We start from the raw sequence: 12,597 nt of genomic DNA on the forward strand, positions 1-12,597 counted from the left end.
TGGAATTTGTATTTAGTGTGTGCATGTTTGACTCCACTTATTTTCGTGTCACTGATTCCTCATGATTCTTTGTAGATTCTTGGTTTTCCTTTGGATCTTGTATTAGCGTGCGTATGTTTGATGCTTGCTTATCGGCCCTTTTATTCATCGCAAGAATCTTGTTCTCGGAATACCTTTCAGTTTGTTGTCAATAATGTTATAGCTTGTTATCAACCCTCAAACTTGTGCAAAGGTTGTTATCGGGTTTCACCCATTCTCCTGGTTTTTCCAAGGCCTTTGTCTGCCTCTTTGAATCGTGTGAGAAGTTTTTCACCAGTCTCGTTTTATCGCGTCAAAACATAGTTGCCGGTGTCTTTGGTCTTAGGAAAAGATTGTTTTCTTAATTGCGGTCAGAGGCTTGTTATTAATTTCCTTGCTTTATATCAGAAACCCTTTATAGATTTCCTTTAATCACCTCAGAAATGTTGAAAAAAATTTATTGCGGTTGCGTTTGTCGTGTTCCGGTAAAACAGACATTTTAAAAGTGTAGTGACAACAAGTTACTTTTTCTTCATGTTGACTTACTGAATACGCTAATTAACTGTTATCAGTTTTTTTTAATTTGCGTATTTACGTTTTTAGAGTTAAATCTTGTCATGATGTCTGCTCCAGATCGTCTCTGAAATGTTGGTGACTGAAGACTTTAACACGAAACGAAGGAATCTATAAAGAATTTATCTCATGACTAGTTTTTGTATATACGTGGGATCTTTCTTGACCACTGATACCAGATCAGTTAAGAAGTTTAATAACGATTTATGACATTTCATTGGTGTAATTTTATGCACTGGTACTAATATTGTTTTTATCTTTTAATAGGAAAGGTTTCCTTCTAGCATTGCTCGTTGTCAAGATCTTCGTATGAATATTATTGGTGGAAATTTTTCAAGGATAATCATGTATGTAATAGAAAAAAATCTCTTACTCACATCGGGATCGAACCCTTTCATTTTAGAGTCATGGGTTTGATCTCGATGTGGGTTAGAAATTTATTGATATAATTGGTGCCGATGAATACAGTACTTCAAATTGCAGTGCACCGAAGCCTTTGTTTTTCGGGCTTTACCAGACAGATTTGTCTGTTAACTTACCTTTTTTTTTACTTGTAATATTTGATTATATTTAAGATCTTTCTTTTTGTGGGAGCATACATTTAGCAGTAATTTACTTTCATGCCTTTCTTTTTTTTATTTATTTATTTTTTTAGTCTGGTAGTTATCACCCTGTAACCTACAGTATTCTCCTAAAATCAAATAGCGGAAACTGTAAACTCTCAAAATAATAACTTTGTCTGCTTCTGATGATACCCTCTCTGTGTTTGGAATTTAGTTTGGAATCCGTAACCCCTTGTGTTTCAGACCTGTTGCTGTTTCGCTAACAGACAGGGCATGACTTCCTTCCTGAAGGACTATATATAAATCTTTTACAGATTTTATACGTTGTGCAATACGTGAATGTATGTGTGTGTGTATATGTATATATATATATATATATATATATATATATATATATATATATATATATATATATATATATATATATATTGTGTGTATATATATTTATATAATATAGATGCGTACGTGTATATATATAGATATATATATATATATGCATATGTATATAATATATACACAGATGTATGTACGTGTCTATATATGTATGAATATGTATATACTGGACAACGTATAATCTTTACCCTTTTCATGGTTCCTGAGGATTAAGTAAAACCGAATGTGATCGAGAAGCTGACTCGTAGCTGTTAAAAATATACCAGTTTTGTTTTATTTGACAAAGTTGAGAGTAAAACCTTCAACTTTCGAACCGTTGGAGATATAGTGGTCAGATTTTGAAGGTTTAGTGTTTGGTTGTTAGCAAGATGTGAAGTTCCCTCATGAACGAAGAAGGCTTCATGAATACTTTGGAAAATTGTGTGTTTTTTTTATAGATACTTATACGGTACATGTAGATACGTAGGGTAAGTCAATCCTCGTTTTAAACGATATGCTATTGTTAATGGTAATATTTTTTTAGGTTAATTCAACAACTCTGTTGGGTATTTCTCTCTCTCTCTCTCTCTCTCTCTCTCTCTCTCTATATATATATATATATATATATATATATATATATATATATATATATATATATATATATATACAGTTATAATTATATATATATGTATAATATTTTTATATATACAGTATATATATTATATATATATATATATATACATATATGTATATGTGTATTTGTGTGTATGTGTTCGTGCGTGCCCGTTTGTGTTCCTTTTTGAGTGTCAGTGTGCATACGTTTGTTGTATATGTGTGTGTGCATATGAGTTTGTGGATGCCTGTACCCTCCATCTCGTTCTTTATTTTTTGCCATGTAATTTAATGGCGAATAAGACGACGAGGGTATGATTGTGAAACAGTGATTACCTTCTACGGAAGCAGCCCAAAGTACCCATAAGTATGGAACACCAATCATGCTGTGCGAATTTGGGCATCGTCAGGATAGTTGCTTTGAAACTTGAAGCGTCTGGGAAGTTACACGGCCATTTAGGCCTACGCCGTTGAATGGAAGATAGTTTGTTATTCGATTTCTGATTCAGTTAGTTGTACTTGGTACGTCCTGTTTGATGCTCTTGTTCCTCGTTTATCTTGTTTAGTCTTTGTCAGTCTGAAGTTTTAAGTTTGCTTCGAGAGATTCCTAATAATAGTTTCGACATTATTGCTCTTAAGTGTGGGTTAAGATCTTGGTTAGTCTTACACGCAAACCTCTTTAAGATATATATGTATGTTTATGCATACACCTATTCTTAATGACAGAATGTTTTTGTGCAGTTGTGTTGCCACAACATTCAAGCTGCACAGGATATTAGTCTCATTCTAATAACTAGTCATTTATTTGATATCATGTAATTTTCTTTTTTACCAATTAATGCCGTGACATTCGAATAGCCAAGATGTGATGTATATTGATGCGATCCTGATTGTGACAACTTAATACATAGTGGACATATAGTGAACACTTCCTCATTTTTATTAGATCTTACCACTTTCGATTCAGAGATCCGTTTTAAGGGCTTTAAATCGGGTCAGAAAGCATTGCATGGAACTTCTTCATTCTTATATACAATTCAGATGTACTTAATAGGCTATAGGCATTGCGTTGTTAAGAGTCTCATTTAAAGGGGTTTGGTATATTCGAGGTGTACCACTGTATAAGTAATCATTTAATTTATACTTCTTGAAATATGCTGTCGCATGTAGCATTTTAGTTCTGAAAGGTGTGAAACTCACAAGATGAAATCTGTTCTGGAAAGATGTAATTTGATGTGCGGTTTATTCATATGGTGATAGAGAGGGCATTTGAAATTATGACGTGTTTTCATTCGACGACTTTAAAAAAAAAAGGATTTTACAATATGTTAAAAAGATTATATTTACTTTAGAACTATACGTTCCCATTTTTTCTAAAAATTGAGTAGTTTTCATAATGGGATACTAAATAGCTGGTATAAATTTGGGTAAAGATTTCATCACATGCTTTTATGCTTAAAATTTTAAGGAGATAGATGTTTTATTTAAAGTTGGTTATAGGAACGCAGCGCTGTAAATGTTGAAGACCTTTGAATAATATTTTGCATTTGATATTTCTTTGTATTTGCTTTTAATATACTGTTTAATACTTGTTTTCGATATGTTTCTTGGTGCATTTATTTAGTTTTACTGATCTTAACTTTAGAAAGAACGCGTCTATTATTATTCGAGATATGTATTGTTAGTGAATTCACGCAAACTCAGTCGAAAAGAATGTGATGTTATTAATGTTATTCGGAGTGGATAATCATTTTCTATTCTTTGAAAATCCCCCTTTAAATAAATACGAAGCAAAATTGTTCTCTTTATATGGGGCTTTCGGACAGCGTTGAAGCCTTTGCCTTTGATGGTCACAAGATTTGTTCTATCGTGTATGCGATGATATATTGTAACGCTGGCGTGGATAATGATCTGTCCAGTTTTACCAAAATTATATATTCATTTTGATTTAATCACTCTACCAAGGATTCTCTCATTACTCCTTTTATTGAGATTTTTAATTGACTTTGCACTTTATTATTATTATTATTATTATTATTATTATTATTATTATTATTATTATTATTATTATTATTATTCAGATCTTTATTTGACTTTATGCTTATTATTTTAACTTTTGTGCAATGTTTTTTATACTGACATGAGTCTCTTTTTATTTTTACGATTAAACTGGCGGTGTGCCAACACGGCCTCTTGCACAAGAGCAGCCCGTAAATAATTCCATGATGTGAAAGTCAGAGTCATTAAAAAGTATATATATATATATATATATATATATATATATATATATATATATATATATATATGTGTGTGTGTGTGTGTGTGTGTGTGTGTGTGTGTGTATATATATATATATATATATATATATATATATATATATATATATATATATATATATATAATAATATGTGTGTAGGTATATGTATGTACTGTATGCGTACACTGCCTTTCAGGTTGAATTGCGTGGTTGACTTTAGAACCAGAGTTCACTACAGGGAATATTTTTAAGGCGAGAAAAGGCTACCGATAGGCTTAGGAGATTTGCCCTTTCGTTTTAGAGGTAACAAGAAGGGGCCGCATAGGGCTTGCATTCGTATTCTTTCACAATACTTGAAGTAAAGAATTGATTCTTTCCTTTCGTATCCCCCTCTGTTCAGGGAATTTGGTTTGGGCAATATGTATATGTATATATATATATATATATATATATATATATATATATATATATATATATATATATATATATATATATATATGTATGTATGTAATATACACACATATGTGTTTATATAATATAGAATATACACACATATGTATATTTATTATATATATATATATATATATGTGTGTGTGTGTGTGTGTGTGTGTGTTTAAATATACTTAAGACTCCTTTTCTCTTCATTATTTTGAAATTCAAGATTTTTTTTGCGGGGGGGAGGGCTTCCTTTACCACCCTTTTATATTGCTTTTAACTGAACTTGGTTATTTCAACATTCCCTTATCTGTTTTGCAGTTCAGTATAAAATAACAACAATTTTAGGTCTGATTGAAGATGATGAGAAATTAGAACATCTAATTTTACAAGTTGAAGCAAATTTGAAGTTATAGTGATTAAGAGGTATTGAGTGTCTGATATAAATTCAATCTACGTTACTATTAAACGGAGTTGAAGTCGAACCAAATAAGATAGAATGCAAACAATGAATGGGGGAAAAGGTACTAATTTTATGAAATAAATTTACGTGGACTCGGAATTAATAAAATATAATCAAGAGGAGCGATAAAGAGTGGTCAGAGATATTTAGAGCATCCAAGAAAAAAGAAGAAACTTTGAGCAGCATTCAGGCACGCTTACAAATTATGTAGTTGATTGCAAACAGGGAGGCAAAAAAGATAGCCTAAGGACTTAATACTTCCTTCATAAAAACGGCTTGAGAATTTTAAGTAAATAGAAATAGAAAGTTAATTTTTACCGTTTTTATGTTAAAAACCCATTGATAGTCATTGTATAATATCTTTCATGATGGGAGCTTCTCTCTCTCTCTCTCTCTCTCTCTCTCTCTCTCTCTCTCTCTCTCTCTCTCAACCAAGGTATTTATTACACTTATTCTCATCAACAGTATAGGTACCTTTGTGGCTACGACAAATTATTTCGTAAAAAGAGTGCACGATTTAAAATTTCCAGCATATTCCAATACATAAATTACAGTCGAATAAATTTAAAGGTATTAAATTTTATGTGATGTGAACACCTCCATCCCATCCTCCCTGGCCGGCCTCATTGTTTATTTTAATGCCTTTTTCATGCAGAAAGTAGGGGTTTAAAGGAAGGCGACTACAGTAAGTTAGATTGAAAATAACCCTTTCTCCAAATCTCCCATTCTTCCTCCTTCCTTCTTCCTGTTCCCCTTTCCTCTCCTTTCTCCTACTCTAAGTATCTAAAGTAATTCTCTTTCAAACCCTCTTCACTGTCTACTCTCACAAGCCTTCTTCAATAGCTCATGCTAACACTTCGTTTATCTCTGATTTCTGAAGGATTTTGAAAAGAAATTGCAAATATTTATGCTCGATTAGACGTCGGAAGGTATCCATAATTTTGCGTGCAAATACACACAAGGCCCTTATGACTGTCTTCCTCGTCTGTCATATCATTTTCTAGCAGCATGACCTCATATAAGCAATCTTCCAACGTCCCCAAGAATAGGGTTACGCAGTATTACGTAATCGGCAAACGTCAGTCGTGTATTTCCGCATACCAGCAGTTCAGACTGGGTCACGCTTTTTTGGCGAGCACCCTTCAGTCTTTTGGTTCCTTTGCATGGCTGATTTTCCTCCACTTTCTTTCATTTGGTTGATTTAATTGTGTAACTTTTAGTCCCAGATCGTGTGGTCATCGATGCCCTTCTTATTGCTATTTATATTAATTTTCTCCTCCTTGCGTCTTGTCTTATTTCTTAATAACTTCTATTCTTCTTACTCTTCACCTTTTATATCACTCTCTTTATCTCGTCATCCTGAAGACTGTTTTTATTTTTAACTTCATATCTTTTTTTTTTTACTATTTTTCCACGCTCGCAATCGACCTGTACCTTCATTTGTTCCTCCCCCATCTTTCCCCCTCTTGTTGGTGTCGGGTCATCCTCCAACATTCATGCAGTAACGCTCTTGGAGGAAGCAATTCAAGGGAAAATGTCCTCACGGTGTGTTTGAATGGAGGATGAAATGAGGTCCTGTTTTATTGTTCCTTTCGTTTCTTCCTCTTTTCCACTCTGCTGTCATGGTTGACATTATAATGTCTCTTAAAATGTCTCCACCACAGGCCTTGACGGAATTCTTGTCTTTATTTAACACAGATTTAATCAGTCTTATTATTTTGAGTCGTACGTGCAGGGAAGAGTCAGTTCAGCTTTTGGAATATAATTTGACTTCTGTTTTGTTTAAAATGGGATCATGAAAGTTTTCAGCACTAACTTATTTATTGTTTAAAATGGGATCATGAAGGTTTTCCTCACTAACTTATTTATTGTTTAAAATGGGATCATGAAGGTTTTCCTAACTAACTTATTTATTGTTTAAAATGGGATCATGAAAGTTTTCCTTACTAACTTATTTAATGTTTAAAATGGGTTCATGAAAGTTTTCCTCACTAACTTAATTTATTGTTTAAAATTGTATCATGAAAGTTTTCCTCACTAACTTATTTATTGTTTAAAATTGTATCATGAAAGTTTTCCTTACTGACTTATCTATTGTTTAAAATGGGATCATGAGTGTTTTCCTCACTAATTTATTTATTGTAAGTATTTGAGTCATTAAAATTTGCCCAGTATTTTTGCCGCACTTACAGATGTTCATGTTGAAACAAATAGATATTTACCACGCACTACTTGATGTTAATTAGTAACAGTCGTTAAAAATGACTGTTCATCATTTACTTAAGTCTCTCTCTCTCTCTCTCTCTCTCTCTCTCTCTCTCTCTCTCTCTCTCTCTCTCTCTCTCTTCAGGGATTAATAAATTATTTCACCTTTTTCAAGTCCAATATCATTCGTGAACTGTAATGAATATCAGCATTTCCTAGTTTCATGAGGAACATTTTTTTTAAATCCAAATATTGACAGAAAATAATTAGCATCGGAAATGGATTTTTACTCATTTCTTTCCAGTTTTCTGGAATGTGAACTAAAGAACTGAGCCAGCTGAGTGCCTGTCCTGTTGACTGAAGACTTTGCTTCAGTGTTAGTTATCGGGAACTTTTATTGAGTCACTTCATTAGTCGTTTATTAGAAACAGTAATGACTGATTCTTGGTTTGTGAACAAGTTTGAAAATATTTACTACTCAGAGGTTTTCATTACAAAGCAGGTGAACACTCACCTTATAAATATGCACAAATATTTCAATATATATTATATATATATATATATATATATATATATATATATGTATGTATATATATTTATATATATATATATATATATATATATATATATATATATATATATATATATGAAATGTCTGTGTATGATTACGTGTGTGTTCACCTACTTGTTAATGGAACCTGACTTTCTGACTTGCAAATATTTTTAAACTTGTTCACAAACCAAGAATCAGTACTTACTTATACAGACATTTCATATATATATATATATATATATATATATATATATATATATATATATATATATATATATATATATATATATATATATAATTAAATGTTTTTGTATATTTATAAGGTGAGTGGTCACCTACTTTTTAATGAAAACCTCTAACTCGTAAATATTCTTAAACTTGTTCATAACCAAAAATCAATCCTTACTCGTTCCATTAAATGACCATTGACCCAATAAAAGTTTCCAGTAACCAAAATCAATAACATATTCTTGAGTCAACTTGTTGAAACGGGAGTGTATTTGACGCCAAAAATAGAGACAGATCAAAATCTCGAACAGTTGCCGACTTGATCTTGTACACGTCTTCGAGAGATCGCAGTCAAAAGGCTCCGCTGAAAGACTCGGCGTGGAATAGATATAAAAGACGAGCAAAATGATTCATTACCTCTGAAAGGAGAACACAAATGTCAGTGGGTTGAGCGTGGAGCGGGTCAAGCTGACCTCTCCCTCTATTTTGAGGGAAGACCTGGGGTCAGCCATAGGTCATCACGTGATTCCCTATTCAGGGAGCAGTGAGGTGTGGGGGCGGCGGGGCGATTCATGTTTCAGCGTGTCTCACTTCACGTCTTATTGATTCTCTGATTCTCTTGATTCCTGGCATTCAGAGTTTTCAGTTGTCTTCGGATTTCTTCTTGAATCTTGCGTCCGCGTTGGTTGCTCTTCTCTTCTTTTTTATTTTCCTTTCTTTTGCCGGCGAATTTGAGCTTTCGTGTCATGGCTCTCTTATGTCCCTTCTTCTTGCTTGAACTGTCGGGAATTCATTTGACTAAGTGAAATCAAGAAGGTGTGACGGCGCCTGTTAACAAGTCTTTACTCATTATGAATGTGTGGTATTTTGGGAGCATGTTAAACTGCTGTTGGGATGATTTTTACTTATATATCTTTATTTGTCTTTAATAAGAAAAACCGTTAATCTCCCCATTCTCACGCACACATCATATGTATGTAAATATATATATATATATATATATATATATATATATATATATATATATATATATATATATATATATATATATACATACATACATATGATGTGTATATATATATATATATATATATATATATATATATATATATTTATATATATATGTGTGTGTGTGTGTGTGTGTGTGTGTGTGTGTTGGTAGAGGTTTACATATAACTTTAAAATTTCGAGAAAGTTCAGTTATCCACTTTCTCTTCCCCTAACTAAGCATATCCATTTTTCTAATTTTTTTACTGCAAAACCTAACTTAATATATATATATATATATATGTGTGTGTGTGTGTGTGTGTATATATATATATTATATATATATATGTATTTATATATATATACACATATACACATACGTATAATTGTGTATGTAATGTTACGTCACAACCATATCGTCGATCACTGCTGTAAAGTGCCACAAAGCAAAATATGGATGCAAGGGTTAACAAGGCAATTATTACTAACTATTTAGCAAACATGTTAATCTTTCCCTGTATTTAGTTAAGGGGAAGAGAAAAAACAGCGGACAACTGAACTTTCTGCAAAACACTTTAACAGATGTGAAATGTTACTTAAAACATAAGACTCAATGAAAAATCAATCAGCTTTGGAATCTGACGAAACTACCGGTGTATTCTGCCATATAAGTTAAAACTATTGTAATAAAGACTTTGCGCAGAAGCTTTGTAGAATGCAGCGACCGCCATGCCTTATGTACGGAAATTAATTGGATGAGTTAGATTCTTACAAAAAAAATTGTTTATCGATAAAAAAAAAGTCAGAATTTAAACAAATAAATGCAACTGTAGATCATACCGAGCCAAAATCAAATTTGAAATATTACACAGCGGGCAAAATTTTAGTATTTATAGAGTGAATAAGTAGTAGTGAATATACTCAACCTACCGATTAAAACCACGGAGGAAATTGTAAATGCTACATAACAATAAGCTGAAAGAACTCTTTACCCGAAACAAAGTTATGATATGCTGGTTCGTAATCAGGTAGCATCAGTATGCAAGTCGGACAGGATCTCATTCCACACTGGATATACCACATGCACCAGCGATGACAGACTCCGCATGCACATCGACTGTCCCTTTATCGAAACACCTGTAGATGCAACATGGAATCAACTGTGACGTAATTGAATGGAATGCCATACTCAGAATCAACGGCCCGATAGAAGACTAAGAGTGACACAGCTGTTTCTTTTCAGAGGATCTAATTGAAGCCTCGGCTATCTCAGGCTGGAAATGTATGCATATTTTGCAACACAAATAAGTGTTTTTCAACTCAGTATTAAGATTATGTTTATTAATTAACTACTGTATGTAGAACAGTGACTGGCTGTTTTCGTATTGTATTTAATTTTTTTTTTTAGTTTGTTTGTTTTGATTTTAAGATATCCTGCACAATGTGCAGATTTGTATCAAATAATGTACTTTTGTAATATTTTTTACAACAGTTATGACATTTAAATATACAGTAACTGTTAATATTACCTCTATTTGTAGGTTGTCACTCAGGTAGGCCCTTTAGTGCATTCTAATAGGTTTTGTTTTTTCAATTTATTCGTGTGGAAGACTTACTATTTAAAAATAAATCATTTTGACGCTGGGTATAATGCATTATTTCGGTCCGCTGATCAAAAGTATGAATATTATATGTATATGTGGGCACTTGTGCTCAAACATTTTGCTTCACGAAACATAAAGGTCAAAGATAACTTGCAAGGCCCCGCTTATCAGTCCAAGCATCGTATTGCAAAGGTATGTTTGCTTTTAATTCCATACACAACTCGTGGTGCATATACCTGCTTGTGCGCGCACGCTCACGTCAGTACGAATTAGTCCCTCTCTTTGTTGTGATTGATAATATTACGATTTATAGTTTTGCTCCTTCACCTTTTACCTTTGGTATACATCTATTTGCCAACTCGTGCCGCGGCTGTGTGTGTAACCATACACACGCAACCGCTTTTTCCGCTCGGCTCTCTGGCAGTACAATCGAACTCTCGAAAAATTATTGTGCTTTTGTACATATTGTAGAATCAACAGGTAGATCAAACTCTCGCACGTTTCCTCAGTAAACATGGGGTGAATATGGACAGCGGTGGACAAATAAGGCGCCGCCAAGACGATTCGCGGTCAAGATCAGCCGGAGAGCGAGGATTGGCAATGATAAGAAAGATCCTTTGAGACGGAGAGATTTGCATAAGGGTTCCACTTCATTTCGCTGTTGTGATTAGTCGTGGCCTGAGGGAGACGGGAGGTTGGAGCTGAATTATTTCTAAGATTATTTCCCCCTTGAACTGTTGGAATAATTGCACTGAATTGATGGGAAGGAGAAGGTGATAAATCTCAATTAAATGCTTTTGTGGAATGAAGAAGCCTTATCTAAAAATGGTTGGTAATGCGGAATCACACCTTTTTGGAATTTGTTTGTTGTCAAGTTAAGATTCTATTCTGATTTGTTTTATCAAGATTCTGGTGAGAGAAGAAATGATATTATGATGACCTCTTCTAGCGACTGGCCAATAAAAAGATAGAAAAGAAAGTGGGAAATGAAAAATGTGGAGGATAAACAGCAGAAGAAGGGACATATCTACCAATAACAGAATGGAAGAATGTATGGGCCAAGGAGGACGAAACTAGCAAGATAATTCCATAGTTGTGTTATCAGTGAAAGAAACTGTCACTTATAATACAACAGTGAAAGAACTCTGCCGATTTTCACAAACTTCAGAGTCGTGTTGAAAGAGATGGTCTGATTTGTGTTACGATTCTCTCCTAGAAGAGAAGGGGCTGTTTCCCGAAGGTCAGTGGAACAAGTGCCAAAATCGAACCGGGGAAAGGAGTCAGAGGGCACCTTGCATTGAGGAGAAAGGGAATCTTTCGAGGTCCTGTTAAAGACATAGTGATAGATTGCGTCAAGAAAGGAAATGTTGTGGTGTACTTGAGTATTTTTCTGGCCGAAACATTTATAAATCCTTTGAAGAAAAGCACTTCTCATATCTTAACATTTTGAGTAAGCAAATTCAGCAGTTTGACCTATGCAATCTTTCCGAGGCAGTTTTGAAGAAATGAACGCGAAAGAAGACGGAAACGATTGGAAACTTTCATGGAAGCACCAAATTTGATTCAGACTTGGGACTCCATTCAGTTACATTATAAAGGTCAGATTTCATAGGTGAAAAAAAGTCCATTTAGAGACTGAGAGCAAAAGCTGTTTAGGAGTTGAAGATAAAATAGGATATGTTGAATCGGTAGCAAAAGCTTTTGGTAGAAGAAATAGGCTACATATT

The 12,597-nt window shown here is 33.4% G+C and overlaps 1 protein-coding gene across 1 annotated transcript in view; it reads left to right on the plus strand.

Annotated features, from left to right (window-relative positions):
- The window catches only part of LOC136848959 (protein madd-4-like), a 616,220-nt gene that overhangs the window by 335,668 nt on the left and 267,955 nt on the right, over nt 1-12,597 (plus strand). The window lies entirely within an intron of this gene.

This window comes from Macrobrachium rosenbergii, chromosome 20 (genome assembly GCF_040412425.1).
Source record: "Macrobrachium rosenbergii isolate ZJJX-2024 chromosome 20, ASM4041242v1, whole genome shotgun sequence".
Classification (NCBI taxonomy): domain Eukaryota; kingdom Metazoa; phylum Arthropoda; class Malacostraca; order Decapoda; family Palaemonidae; genus Macrobrachium; species Macrobrachium rosenbergii.